The 14,874-nt window shown below is 45.8% G+C and overlaps 1 protein-coding gene across 2 annotated transcripts in view; it reads left to right on the top strand.

The window, feature by feature from the left end:
- The window catches only part of LOC110535812 (3',5'-cyclic-AMP phosphodiesterase 4D), a 185,979-nt gene that overhangs the window by 105,821 nt on the left and 65,284 nt on the right, over nucleotides 1–14,874 (top strand). The gene's annotated exons all lie outside the window — the stretch shown is intronic.

The raw sequence follows: 14,874 nt of genomic DNA, 5'->3' as shown, positions 1-14,874 counted from the left end.
AAGTTCATGCTGGTCTCTAGATCTCGTAATGTTTACCCTGTGGACTTGCGTATTTGCACTCCAAATGGAACCTAAATTGAGAATGTTTTTCACTATAAGTACTTGGGTATCTGGTTTGATGACAAGTTGTCTTTTGAAACAGACATTGACAACTTGACAAAGAAGCTGAGATCTATGATTGTTGTTTATATAGAAATAAATCCTGCCTCAGTCCTGAAAATAGAAGGAAGATTGTTCAAACAACGCTTCTCCCTTTAATATACGGTAATATTATTTATATGCACGCGACAGCCTCTGTTTTGAAACCATTGGACTCAGTATTTTATTACCCCTGGGCACGGTTTTAGGACTCACCCTTGTATTCTTTAAAAACATGTGGGATGGACCTCTGTCTGCATGAAGAGAGCTGCACTCTCTTATTTATTTATTAACAAAGCAGTCTTGCAGAAACTTCCTTTGTACATTACTTCATTGATTCATTTTAGACCTACAAATTACCAAACCCATTCACAGGGATGGATAACTCTGGAGATCCCTTTGGTCTCCACAGAATTAGGTAAATCAGTTTTTCATTTGTTCCCCCTTATTTGTGGAACAGTACACATAATTCCTTGCAATTAGATATTCTGGTGCCTTTCAGGAATTTTCAATTATTGATTGGAGACTTATGTTACTGAATGCGATAGATTTAAAAAAATATGTTTAATGTTGTGTATTATGTGTTTTATTATAGTGTTTTATTATAGTGTGTTTAATTATAGTGTGTGTTATTATAGTGTGTTTTATAATAGTGGATTTTATTATAGTGGGTTTTATTATATTGTTTTTTTATAGTGGGTTTATTATAGTGGGTTTATTATAGTGGGTTTTATTATAGTGGGTTTTATTATAGTGGGTTTAATTTGCAATGTATATATATGTAGGGCTGTTGTTATAGTTATGTATTGTGGTTTATTTGTAAACGTATACAGGGCACTCTTGTAAAATAGTTTAGTATCAATGTGACTCCCTGTTTAAATAAAGGTTAATAATAACATTTGAAATGTGGAAAACTTTTTGACTGCTTTGTGAACCAGTGAGTCAGTGTAGAGACTGAAGGCTCAATTTGGCTGGTGTTAAGGGTACGCTAGTGTCACTGGCGCCAGGGTTAGTGGGGCCATAGGCATCCTAGCAGTTAGAGTGTTGGGCCAGTAACCTAAAGTTTGCTGGTTCAAATACCAGAGCCAACAAGGTGAAAAATCTGTCAATGTGCCCTTGAACAAGGCACTTAACCCTAATTTGCTCCAGGGTCACTGTATGGCCAACTCTGTAAAAAAAAAAAAAACATTTACTACACAGATTCTCTGTATGTGACAATAAAACATCTATATCTTTTTTTTTACCCGACTTATTGCGTATCAGCTCGCTGTGTAGGGCGTGCGTACTGGCGGTAGAGAAGTCAGGCGCAGGAGAGCAAAGCCTGTGTTACAACGGTTTCATGATAAAAACAATATATACAATGGGGGGGGGGGGAAACAGACAAAACGTGCACAAGCACTTACAATAAACAATACCGGACAAGGACATGTGGGGAACAGAGGGTTAAATACACAACATGTAATTGATCGAATTGAAACCAGGTGTGTGGGAAGACTCCAGCAGCGCTTCGACACCGGCCTCGGGGACGACCCAGAGGGCAAGGCGCAGGGTGATCGGGACGAAGACGGTGGAACTCCTGCAGCATCAAAGGATCCAACACGTCCTCGACCGGAACCCAGCACCTTTCCTCCGGACCGTACCCCTCCCACTCCACGAGAAACTGAAGGCCCCTCGCCCGACTCCTCGAATCCAGTATGGAGCGAACAGAGTACGCCGGGGCCCCCTCGATGTCCAGAGGGGGCGGAGGAACCTCCCGCACCTCAGACTCCTGGAGCGGGCCAGCCACCACCGGCCTGAGGAGAGGCACATGGAACGAGGGGTTAATACGAAAATCGGGGGGAAGCTGTAACCTATAACAAAACTTGTTCACTCTCCTCAGGACCTTAAATGGCCCCACAAACCGCGGACCCAGCTTCCGGCAGGGCAGGCAGAGGGGCAGGTTTCGGGTCGAGAGCCAGACTCGGCCCCCCAGTGCGAACACCGGGGCCTCACTGCGGTGGGGGTCTGCGTTCTCCATTTGGCGCAGCATGGCCCGCTGAAGGTGCACACGGACAACTTCCCATGTCTCCTCTGCGCGCCTGAACCAGTTGTCCACCGCAGAAGCCTCGGTCTGACTCTGATGCCAAGGTGCCAGAACCGGCTGGTACCCCAGTACGCACTGGAAGGGAGAGAGGTTAGAGGAGGAGTGGCGAAGCGAGTCCTGTGCCATCTCGGCCCAGGGCACGAACGCCACCCACTCCCCAGGCCGGTCCTGGCAATAGAACCGCAGAAACATGCCCACATCCTAGTTTACTCTCTCCACCTGCCCATTTCTCTCAGGGTGAAGCCCTGAAGTAAGGCTGATCGAGACCCCCAGACGTTCCATGAACGCCTTCCAGACCCTAGACGTGAATTGGGGACCTCGATCAGACACTATATCCTCAGGCACCCCTGAGGCCTCCGCAGTCTGTAGGGCCGTAGGGAAACCGGGCAGAGGGAGGAGACGACAGGACTTCGAGAACCGATCCACAACAACCAGGATCGCGGTGTTACCCTGTGAGGGGGAGATCCGTTAGAAAATCCACCGACAGGTGCGACCAAGGCCGTTGTGGAACGGGTAAGGGGTGTAGCTTCCCTCTGGGCAGGTGCCTAGGAGCCTTACACTGGGCGCACACCGAGCAGGAGGAAACATAAACCCTCACGTCCACCAGTACCTCCCGCTCAAACAGCGCACTGTCCGACCGATCCCAGGATGACCAGAGGAGGGTGACGTGTGGGCCCAATAGATCAACCGGTCATGAACAGCAGACAGGACGTACAGACGCCCAGCGGGACACTGGACAGGAGCGAGCTCTGCATGTAACGCCTCAATGTCCGCGTCCAGCTCCCACACTACCGGCGCCACGAGGCAGGAGGCGGGGAGTATGGGAGTGGGATCCATGGGCCGATCCTCTGTGTCATACAGCCGGGACAATGCATCTGCCTTCACGTTCTGGGAGCCTGGCCTGTAGGAAAGGGTAAACACAAAACGGGTGAAAAACATGGCCCACCTTGCCTGGAGAGGGTTCAATCTCCTCGCTGCCCGGAAGTACTCCAGATTGTGGTGGTCAGTCCAGATGAGGAAAGGGTGTTCAGCCACCTCAAGCCAATGTCTCCACGCCTTCAAAGCCTTGACGACAGCCAGCAGCTCCCGGTCCCCCACATCATAGTTTCGCTCCGCTGAGCTGAGCTTCTTCAAGAAGAAGGCACAGGGGTGGTGCTGGAGTGGAGTACCCGAGCGCTGAGAGAGCACAGCACCTATCCCAGCCTCGGACGCGTCCACCTCCACTATGAACGCCAAAGAGGGATCCGGATGGGCCAGCACGGGAACCGAGGTAAACAGAGCCCTCAGGTGACCAAAAGCTCTGTCCGCTTCAGCCGACCACTGCAAACGCACCGGGCCCCTCTTCAGCAGTGAGGTAATGGGAGCCGCTACCTGACCAAAACCCCGGATAAACCTTCGGCAGTAGTTGGCAAACCCTAAGAACCGCTGCACCTCCTTTACCGTGGTGGGAGTCGGCCAATTACGCACGACATAAATGCGGTCACTCTCCATCTCCACCAGAGACTCTGGGGTCGAACATAGGCACTATCGCAGCTGGCTGCGACCGGGAGGTCCATGGGGCGACGCACAACTGGCCTAGCGTCGTCCGGGGGGTTTGGCCGGTAGGGATATCCTTGTCTCATCATGTACTAGTGACTGCTGTGGCGGGCGCAGTGCACGCTAACCAGGTCGCCAGGTGCACGGTGTTTCCTCTGACACATTGGTGCGGCTGGCTTCCGGATTGGTGGTGCGCTGTGTTAAGAAGCAGTGCGGCTTGGTTGGGTTGTGTTTCGGAGGACGAATGGCTTTCGACCTTTCCCGAGTCCGTCTCTCCTCACTGAAACATCCAACTTAATGGCTGTGTTTACACAGGCAGTCCAATTCCGATATATTTTTTGACCAATCACATCAGATCTTTTCACATCAAATATTTTTCAAAACACAAATTAATGGAAAAAAATATCAAAAATGGGCTGCAGGTGTAAACGTAACCATGGCAGGTAGACTAGTCATGAACTTTCCATGGATGTTGTGACCCTTGAAGTGTTTGTGCTTTTCACATATTGTTCTCTTTAGGAAACCTGTTTTACTTGGGAACATCTTCAGAAAATATTGATAACTGTACATTTCTATCATTCATCATGTCTTGTAAACTCAGCAAAAAAAGAAATGTCCTCTTACTGTCAACTGCGTTTATTTTCAGCAAACTTAACAGGTGTAAATATTTATATGAACATAACAAGATTCAACAACTGAGACATGAACTGAACAAGTTCCACAAAGGGGGGGTCAAAATCAAAAGTAACAGTCTGTATCTGGTGTGGCCACCAGCAGCATTAAGTACTGCAGTGAATCTCCTCCTCATGGCCTGCACCAGATTTCTTGCTGTGAGATCTTACCCCACACTTCCACCAAGGCACCTGCAAGTTCCCGGACATTTCTGGGGGGAGTGGCCCTAGCCCTCACCCTCCGATCCAACAGGTCCCAGACGTGCTCAATGGGATTGAGATCCGGGCTCTTCGCTGGCCATGGCAGAACACTGACATTCTTGTCTTGCAGGAAATCACACACAGAACAAGCAGTATGGCGGTTGGCATTGTCATGCTGGAGGGTCATGTCAGGATGAGCCTGCAGGAAGGATACCATATGAGGGAGGAGGATGTCTTCCCTGTAACACACAGCGTTGATATTGCCTGCAATGACATCAAGCTCAGTCTGATGATGCTGTGACACACCGCCCCAAACCATGACGGACCCTCCACCTCCAAATCGATCCCGCTCCAGAGTACAGGCCTCGGTGTAACGTTCATCCCTTCGACGATAAACGCGGATCCGACCATCACCCCTGGTGAGACAAAACCGCAAAACCGTCCTCTCTCCCTGTAGCGCTGTCTTAGGTGTCTCACAGTACGGACATTGCAATTTATTGCCCTGGCCACATCTGCAGTCCTCATATGCCTCCTTGCAGCATGCCTAAGGCACATTCACGCAGATAAGCAGGGAACCTGGGCATATTTCTTTTGGTGTTTTTCAGAGTCAGTAGAAAGGCCTCTTTAGTGTCCTAAGTTTTCATAACTGTGACGTTAATTGCCTACCGTCTGTAAGCTGTTAGTGTCTTAACGACCGTTCCACAGGTGCATGTTCATTAATTGTTTACAGTTCATTGAACAAGCATGGGAAACAGTGCTTAAACTCTTTACAATGAAGATCTGTGAAGTTATTTGGATTTTTACGAATTATCTTTGAAAGACAGGGTCCTGAAAAAGGGACGCTTCTTTTCTTTTTGCTGAGTTTAGATATAGGCGTATTGATTGTTGAAAATTGTTCTATGACACCTAAATGGATGGGAATACTCCATTCTCATTTATTCTGATCTTCTTATACACTCCTAATATTGCATATAATTTCCTGTAGATTTTTCAACAGTAAGGCTTGGGAGGAAGCCTGGTGTTCATACTCATTCATTCTCCCGTTACATTGTCTCATTAAATGAGTGATTATTAAACCTGAGGCTGTCTCCTAGCAACTGAGGCCTGATTGGTTATCAGAACCTACCTGCCCTTCTGAATTCTGTCATTCTGCAACCATGGAAACAAATTTACAAACATTAATCTGAAAGGAGAGCTTAAAGATAGAGAGGACCAAAAGAACCTGGTCACCTGGACAACGCAAGGGTACACTAGAGTGGATTTCTAGTCCAGAACTTTCGGTTCCCTCAAAAGGTTTTTGATACCCATAACTTGGAAAACTTTCCATAAGGTTTCCATTTCAGATGTCAAGCATGGCCTTATTTCTATTACAGCATATTGGATGACTGTTATTCATATTCCATTCACCCAGCTCAACGTAACATCGATATGTTTAGGCTATTACATGATACTCATATTTTCCATATACCTATCATGAGGTTGCTATAACCTAGCCTACAAATTAAAGTTTACAATGTAGGTGCACAGGTCGAGGGAGATTAGAGTAATCAAGGTGACAGACAGTTACTGCATCCAGCTGATCTAGGTTGTAGTCATTAGTCCAACAGTTGCAAACAAAGGTTTCTATTGGACAAATTCAGGTATGTTTATCACCGATTCGTTTAGTTTTGTTTGCTTCCTTTTCAGAAATGTTTTTCAACAGAATCGGTGGAATGAACCCCTGATCACACTCAAACACAGAACTAGCAGCCACATATAAACTGCATGATCACTTTGCTCATTGTATATATAATTCCTTCTCACATCTACGCTCTCTCCTCTTCTCACCTTTTCGCTTCAGTGCACAATGCAACAGCTGTCTGTGACCAGGCGAAAAAACCTCTCCAAGCCAAACTTTCATACCATAACCGCTACACACAGCCTACATTGTTTTCACCATATTAATGTCATAGTCAATATAGCTACCAGAACTAACACGTTAGTAAACCCGCTAAAATAATGCAGTACAGTGTATAGCAAGCAGTGTAGCAGTTACACCGGCGGGCCCCGGTGGCAATAAAATAAAACTAAAAGCTTACCTTGACTTTACCAGTGTTGGGTAGGCATAGCCAGCTAGCTAACATAGCAGCCCTCTCTGTTTGACGGGTATTTGTGTAGACTAAACTAACTAGCTGCATTGCCTACTAAGTAAATTAAAGTAAAACATATATTTCCAACAAGATACAGCTATTTCTCTCTTTCTCTTGCTTCTCCTTAATTTTGGAAGAAATTAATTTGTTCAAAACTGTGGTCTCTCTCTTTGAGTCTACTCACCACATGTTATGCACTGGGGTGCTAGCTAGCTGTAGCTTATGCTTTCAGTACTAGATTCATTCTCTGATCGTTTGATTGGGTGGACAACATGTCAGTTCATGTCTGATAGGTTAGAGGACGTCCTCCAGAGGTCTACATAATTCTATGGAAGGGGGTGAGAATCATGAGCCTCCTAGGTTTTGTATTGAAGTCAATGTACACAGAGGAGCTTCCACTGATATTAATGCTTTACTATTTTTATGAAATTCACTGAGGAGGATGGTACTCCCCTTCCTCCTCTGAGGAGCCGCCACTGATGTCAAGGATTTATTTGCATATCTTACTCTCCTTCCTCTTTCTATAGATGGCATTTTGGAGACCTACACATCAAATCAAATCAAATTTATTTATATAGCCCTTCGTACATCAGCTGATATCTCAAAGTGCTGTACAGAAACCCAGCCTAAAACCCCAAACAGCAAGCAATGCAGGTGTAGAAGCACGGTGGCTAGGAAAAACTCCCTAGAAAGGCCAAAACCTAGGAAGAAACCTAGAGAGGATCCAGGCTATGTGGGGTGGCCAGTCCTCTTCTGGCTGTGCCGGGTGGAGATTATAACAGAACATGGTCAAGATGTTCAAATGTTCATAAATGACCAGCATGGTCGAATAATAATAAGGCAGAACAGTTGAAACTGGAGCAGCAGCACAGTCAGGTGGACTGGGGACAGCAAGGAGTCATCATGTCAGGTATTCCTGGGGCATGGTCCTAGGGCTCAGGTCCTCCGAGAGAGAGAAAGAAAGAGAGAATTAGAGAGAGCATATGTGGGATGGCCAGTCCTCTTCTGGCTGTGCCGGGTGGAGATTATAACAGAACATGGCCAAGATGTTCAAATGTTCATAAATGACCAGCATGGTCGAATAATAATAAGGCAGAACAGTTGAAACTGGAGCAGCAGCACGGCCAGGTGGACTTGTGACAGCAAGGATTCATCATGTCAGGTAGTCCTGGGGCATGGTCCTAGGGCCGAGGACACCCCCGGACAGGGCCAAACAGGAAGGATATAACCCCACCCACTTTGCCAAAGCACAGCCCCCACACCACTAGAGGGATATCTTCAACCACCAACTTACCATCCTGAGACAAGGCTGAGTATAGCCCACAAAGACCTCAGCCACGGCACAACCCGGGGGGGGGGGGCAACCCAGACAGGATGACCACATCAGTGACTCAACCCACTCAGGTGACGCACCCCCTCCAGGGACGGCATGAGAGAGCCCCAGTAAGCCAGTGACTCAGCCCCTGTAATAGGGTTAGAGGCAGAGATTCCCAGTGGAAAGAGGGGAACCGGCCAGGCAGAGACAGCAAGGGCGGTTCGTTGCTCCAGAGCCATTCCGTTCACCCTCCCACTCCTGGGCCAGACTACACTCAATCATATGACCCACTGAAGAGATGAGTCTTCAGTAGAGACTTAAAGGTTGAGACCGAGTTTGCGTCTCTGACATGGGTAGGCAGACCGTTCCATAAAAATGGAACTCTATAGGAGAAAGCCCTGCCTCCAGCTGTTTGCTTAGAAATTCTAGGGACAATTAGGAGGCCTGCGTCTTGTGACCGTAGCGTACGTGTAGGTATGTACGGCAGGACCAAATCAGAGAGATAGGTAGGAGCAAGCCCATGTAATGCTTTGTAGGTTAGCAGTAAAACCTTGAAATCAGCCCTTGCTTTGACAGGAAGCCAGTGTAGAGAGGCTAGCACTGGAGTAATATGATCAAATTTTTTGGTTCTAGTCAGGATTCTAGCAGCCGTATTTAGCACTAACTGAAGTTTATTTAGTGCTTTATCCGGGTAGCCAGAAAGTAGAGCATTGCAGTAGTCTAACCTAGAAGTGACAAAAGCATGGATTAATTTTTCTGCATCATTTTTGGACAGAAAGTTTCTGATTTTTGCAATGTTACGTAGATGGAAAAAAGCTGTCCTTGAAATGGTCTTGATATGTTCTTCAAAAGAGAGATCAGGGTCCAGAGTAACGCAGAGGTCCTTCACAGTTTTATTTGAGACGACTGTACAACCATTAAGATTAATTGTCAGATTCAACAGAAGATCTCTTTGTTTCTTGGGACCTAGAACAAGCATCTCTGTTTTGTCCGAGTTTAAAAGTAGAAAGTTTGCAGCCATCCACTTCCTTATGTCTGAAACACATTCTTCTAGCAAGGGCAATTTTGGGGCTTCACCATGTTTCATTGAAATGTACAGCTGTGTGTCATCCGCATAGCAGTGAAAGTTAACATTATGTTTTCGAATAACATCCCCAAGAGGTAAAATATATAGTGAAAACAATAGTGGTCCTAAAACGGAACCTTGAGGAACACCGAAATTTACAGTTGATTTGTCAGAGGACAAACCATTCACAGAGACAAACTGATATCTTTCCGACAGATAAGATCTAAACCAGGCCAGAACTTGTCCATGTAGACCAATTTGGGTTTCCAATCTCTCCAAAAGAATGTGGTGATCGATGGTATCAAAAGCAGCACTAAGGTCTAGGAGCACGAGGACAGATGCAGAGCCTCGGTCCGATGCCATTGAAATGTCATTTACCACCTTCACAAGTGCCGTCTCAGTGCTATGATGGGGTCTAAAACCAGACTGAAGCATTTCGTATACATTGTTTGTCTTCAGGAAGGCAGTGAGTTGTTGCGCAACAGCCTTTTCTACATGCGTAGTGAAAGTCTAGACACTCCTGGCACAGTTTGCATTTTCCATATTAATCTACACAATGTACTCCCCATTTTCAAAGATACATTTATTTTCAAGTATCGTGGTAGATGCATCATGTTATGGGTATGCTTGTCACAGGGCCTGTGGTGTTTGTCAGGATTAAAATAAATATGAAATGAGAAAAGCACAGGTAAAAACTATTTTTGAAGGAAGGCTTCCCAAGTGGCGCAGCAGTCTAAGGAACTGCATTGCAGTGTTGTGGAGTCACTACAGCCTGGCCATTTCTGGGATTGCGCACAATTGGCCCAGCATTGTCCGGGTTTGGACGTAGGGTCTTTTCTTGGTTCATTGCGCTCTAGCAACTCCTTGTTGGCCGGCCAGGCTCCTGCAGGCTGACTTCAATAGGCAGTTGAACATTGCTTCCTCCGACACATTGGTGCATTTGGCTTCTGGGTTAAGCGAGATGGTGTTAAGAAGCGCAGCTTGGCAGGTCATGTTTTGGAGGACGCATGACTCAGAATCTTTGTATTTCCTGAGCCCATTGGCGAGTTGCAGCAATTAGACAAGATCATAATCACGAAAAGGGGGTACATTTTTTGGGGGTGGTAAACAAGTCTCAGTTGGAAAATTACACAAAATGCTAATGCTAATGCCAAAGACACACCAGAATGGCTATAAAATTGGTGTTATGTAATCCAGTCTCACTCCTGACAACAGTGCATTCGGAAAGTATTCAGACCCCTTCCCTTTTCAAGAGTTTTTTCCGTTATAGCCATATTCTAAAATGGATTAAAAAAAACACATAATGACAAAGTCAAAACAGGTTTATAGTAATGTTTTCAAATTTATATAAACATTTTTTTTTACATAAGTATTCAGACCCTTTGCTATGAGAATCGAAATTGAGCTCAGGTCCATCCTGTTTACATTGATCATCCTTGAGATGTTTCTACAACTTGATTGGAGTACACCTGTAGTTAATTCAATTGATTGGACATGATTTGGAAAGGTACACACCTGTATAAATGAGGTCCAACTGTTGACAGTGCATGTCAGAGCTAAAACCAAGCCACGAGGTCAAAGGAATTGTACGTAGAGCAATCCCCAAGAACACAGTGGTCTCCATCATTCTTAAAGGGATTAAGTTTGGAACCTCAAAGACTCTTCCTAGAGCTGGCCGCCCGACCAAACTGAGCAATCGGGGGAGAAGGGCCTTGGTCAGGGAGGTGACCAAGAAGCCGATGTTCACTCTGACAGAGCTCCAGAGTTCCTCTGTGGAGATGGGAGAACCTTCCAGAAGGACAACCATCTCTGCAGCACTCCACCAATCAGGCCGTTATGGTAGTGGCCAGACAGGACAGCCCGCTTGGAGTTTGACAAAAGGCACCTAAATGACTCTTATACCATGAGAAACAAGATTCTCTGGTCTGATGAAAACAAGATTAAACTCTTTGGCCTGAATGCCATGCGTCACGTCTGGAGTAAACCTGGCACCATCCCTACAGTGAAGCATGGTGGTGCAGCACCATGCTGTGGGGATGTTTTTCAGCGGCAGGGACTGGGAGACTAGTCAGGATAGAGGCAAAGATGAACGAAGCAAAGTACAGAGAGCTCCTTGATGAAAACCTGCTACAGAGTGCTCAGGACCTCAGACTGGGGGCAAATGTTCACCTTCCAACAGGACAATGACCCTAAGCACACAGCCAAGTCTAAGCAGGAGGGGCTTTTGGACAGGTCTCTGTGGCCCAGCCAGAGCCCGGACTTGAACCCGATCGAACATCTCTGGAGAGACCTGAAAAAACCTGTGCATCGAAGCTCCCCATCCAACCTGACAGAGCTTGAGAGGATCTGCAGAGAAGAAGGGGAGAAACTCCCCAGATACAGGTGTGCCAAGCTTGTAGCGTCATACCTAAGGAGACTCAAGGCTGTAATTGCTGCCAAAGTTGCTTCAACAAGGTACTGAGTAAAGAGTCTGAATACTTCGTTTTTTTTGAATTTGCAAAAATGATAAAATCCTGTTTTTGCTTTGTCATTATGGGGTATTGTGTGTAGATAGATGGGGGAAATCTTTATTTAATCCGTTTTAGAATAATGCTGTAACGTAACAAAATGTGGAAAAAGTCAAGGGCTTTGAATACTTTCTGAATGCCCTCTAGGTTGAGTAGATCGGTAAGAATAAAATCAAGTGTAATCCCCTTTTAGATGTAATTTTAAGGCAGCAACATGTGAAGACTGTGTAAGGGGTGTGTAGACTTTCACTAGGCACGGTATGTTACTCAGCACTGAAGTGGGTTGTGTGCTTATTATACATGTGAGGCAGGCATCCAATCTAAGCGATTTTTGAACCCAGCTGGCCTTCTCTGCGGTAGAGGGCGGAGTGGGTGCCCTCTCTCTCGCTCTTTCTATACACTACCTTTGTTAATGAGTAAGTATGAGAAGTGAATGTTTTCCCAAGGCTCCGTATACAAAGACCCAAAACCCTTTATTTGAGCCTATTTAGTCAGTCGGTTGGACAGTACAGTAAGGCCCTGTTTGTTGGGTTCGTGATGGGGTCTGGTGAAGGGGTAATAGGGTCAGAGAGGAAGAGGTGGCGCGAGAGGTTTCATTCTCGTCCAAATCTGTCCAAAATAAGCCTAATGCATTTCTATGGGCTTATTTTGGACCTAAGCTTGTCGTCTGCCTTCCCGCCTTTGGGACAACGACTCCCATTGTTAGGGCGCAGACATGAGCATCTAGTCATTATATACGGATCTCTGAAAGGGTACAGCAGGGGATTGGGACACAGGAAGTGTGAAAAGGCCATCTGGAGCAGAGAGGGAGAGAGAAAAACACCGCTCCTACCTCTTCTTTTCTCTTATTCTCTGATTTCCTCACACTCTCTTGCTCTCCCCCTTTTCTCTTGCTCTTCCATTCTCAGTTACTCACTCTCCCTTCTTCCTTCACTCTCTCTCTCCTGTTGATCTGTCGCAGGTGACCTTGAGAAGATCTCAATGGTATACTCCTAGCATCCTCTCTCCTCTATCCTCGTTTCCTTCTCAAACCCCATTGAGGTGAAGGAACCTCTGGTTTTCTTGTCCAAATGGGCTTTGAGAAGGAAACAAGGAGAGTGGAGGGAGGACACAAGGAATATGCAATTGAGATATTCCCAGTGAACTGTTTCTAAGCTCCTAATGAGGTCTGTGACCCTGGGCTGTAGCACTCTGCGCCTCATAAGCCAATCACACTGACACATTCTGAGACAGCCTGGCCAATTAGGTGTCCACTGTCTCTCTCTAACTCCCTCTAGCACACTGTCTCTCCCTCTGTGTCTGTCACCACTCTCTCTCTTTCGCTCTTTCTCTCTGGTGAGCTATTGAATGTCTTGATTTAGTAATACAGTTGAAGTCGGAAGTTTACATACACCGTTAGCCAAATACATTTAAACTCAGTTTTTCACTTTTCCTGACATTTAATCCCAGTAAAAATTCCCTGTCTTAGGTCAGTTAGGATCACCACTTTATTTTAAGAATGTGAAATGTCATAATAATAGTAGAGAGAATGATTTATTTCAGCTTTTAGTTCTTTCATCACATTCCCAGTGGGTCAGAAGTTTACATACACTCAATTAGTATTTGGTAGCATTGCCTTTAATATTTTTTACTTGGGTCAAACGTTTCGGGTAGCCTTCCACAAGCTTCCCACAATAAGTCGGGTGAATATTGGCCCATTCCTCCTGACAGAGCTGTTGTAACTGAGTCAGGCTTGCTCGCACACGCTTTTTCAGTTCTGCCCACAAATTTTCTATGGGATTGAGGTCAGGGCTTTGTGATGGCCACTCCAATACCTTGACTTTGTTGTCCTTGAGCCACGTTCATCTCTAGGAGACAGAACGTGTCTCCTTCCTGAGCGGTATGACGGCTGTGTGGTCCCCTGGTTTTTATACTTGCGTACTATTGTTTGTACAGATGAACATGGTACCTCCAGGTGTTTGGAAATTGTCTCCCAAGGATGAACCAGACTTGTGGAGGTCTACACATTTTTTTGTGAGGTCTTGGCACATTTCTTTTGATTTTCCCATGATGTCAAGCAAAGAGGCACTGAGTTTGAAGGTAGGCCTTGAAATACATCCACAGGTACACCTCCAATTGATTCAAATTATGTCAATTAGCCTATCAGAAGCCTTCTAAAGCCATGACATAATTTTCTTGAATTTTACAAGCTGTTTAAAGGCACAGTCAACTTAGTGTATGTAAACATCTGACCCACTAGAATTGTGATAGAGTGAATTATAAGTGAAATAATCTGTCTGTAAGCAATCTTTGGAAAAATGACTTGTGTCATGCACAAAGTAGATGTCCTAACCGACTTGCCAAAACTATAGTTTGTTGACAAGAAATTTGTGGAGTGGTTGAAAAACGAGTTTTAATGACTCCAACATAAGTGTATGTAAACTCTCGACTTCAACTGTATATGCCATTTAGCAGACATTTTTATCCAAAGAGACTTACAGTAGGACACACATGGGTGGGCCAAGCAGGAGTCAAACCCACAATATTGCTGTTGCAAGTGCCATGCTCTACCAACTGAGCCACACAAGACCATATTTCTGATAGCAGCTCACTGAGCACAGACGTCAATTCAACGTCTATTCCACGTTGGTTCAACGCAATTCCATTGGCCTGATGTGGAAACAACGTTGATTCAACCAGTGTGCCCTGTGAGACAACAGCCGAACACCATTCCTGAGTGCTCACAATGCTGCAGTCAGTGATGGTCTGTGGCTGATTTGGCAGCCAGGTGTGCGTAGGTGCATGTGTGTGTGCTGTGTCTCCATGTCTGTGTGTGTCTGTGTGCATCACGATGTGTTTCGACATGTGCATTGTTGCATCTGTTATTGTATCTCTGACTTTAAAGCAGTGGATGGCCACCAAGGACCAGTTGTCACCTGCTAGCAGAGCAGTAGGCAGAAGCCATGACAGACAAACACAGTTGTGTGTCTGCGTGCGTGTGCTTGGTGTTCAGCTCTTACTGTCCTACCTCTTAGAAGAGACTGTCCCCTGTTGGCAACGGAAGGATGCTCATTACAAACCCAAATTAGCCTGGCAACAATGCACCTTCATTATGGTAAAATATTAGTTGAAACATCAATGTCATTGCTTGCAGCCATAACAAACGTCTTGTTCTCCCTGCTATTGATCGAGGTTATGGGAAGGATTTGGAGTTAACTGAAGAAATGTGTTTTCAACTACTGTCAACTG

This window comes from Oncorhynchus mykiss, chromosome 11 (assembly GCF_057628025.1).
Source record: "Oncorhynchus mykiss isolate SJ-2025 chromosome 11, ASM5762802v1, whole genome shotgun sequence".
Classification (NCBI taxonomy): domain Eukaryota; kingdom Metazoa; phylum Chordata; class Actinopteri; order Salmoniformes; family Salmonidae; genus Oncorhynchus; species Oncorhynchus mykiss.
The sequence above is the reverse complement of the archived record's forward strand: the minus strand, read 5'-3'. Positions and strand labels throughout refer to the sequence as shown.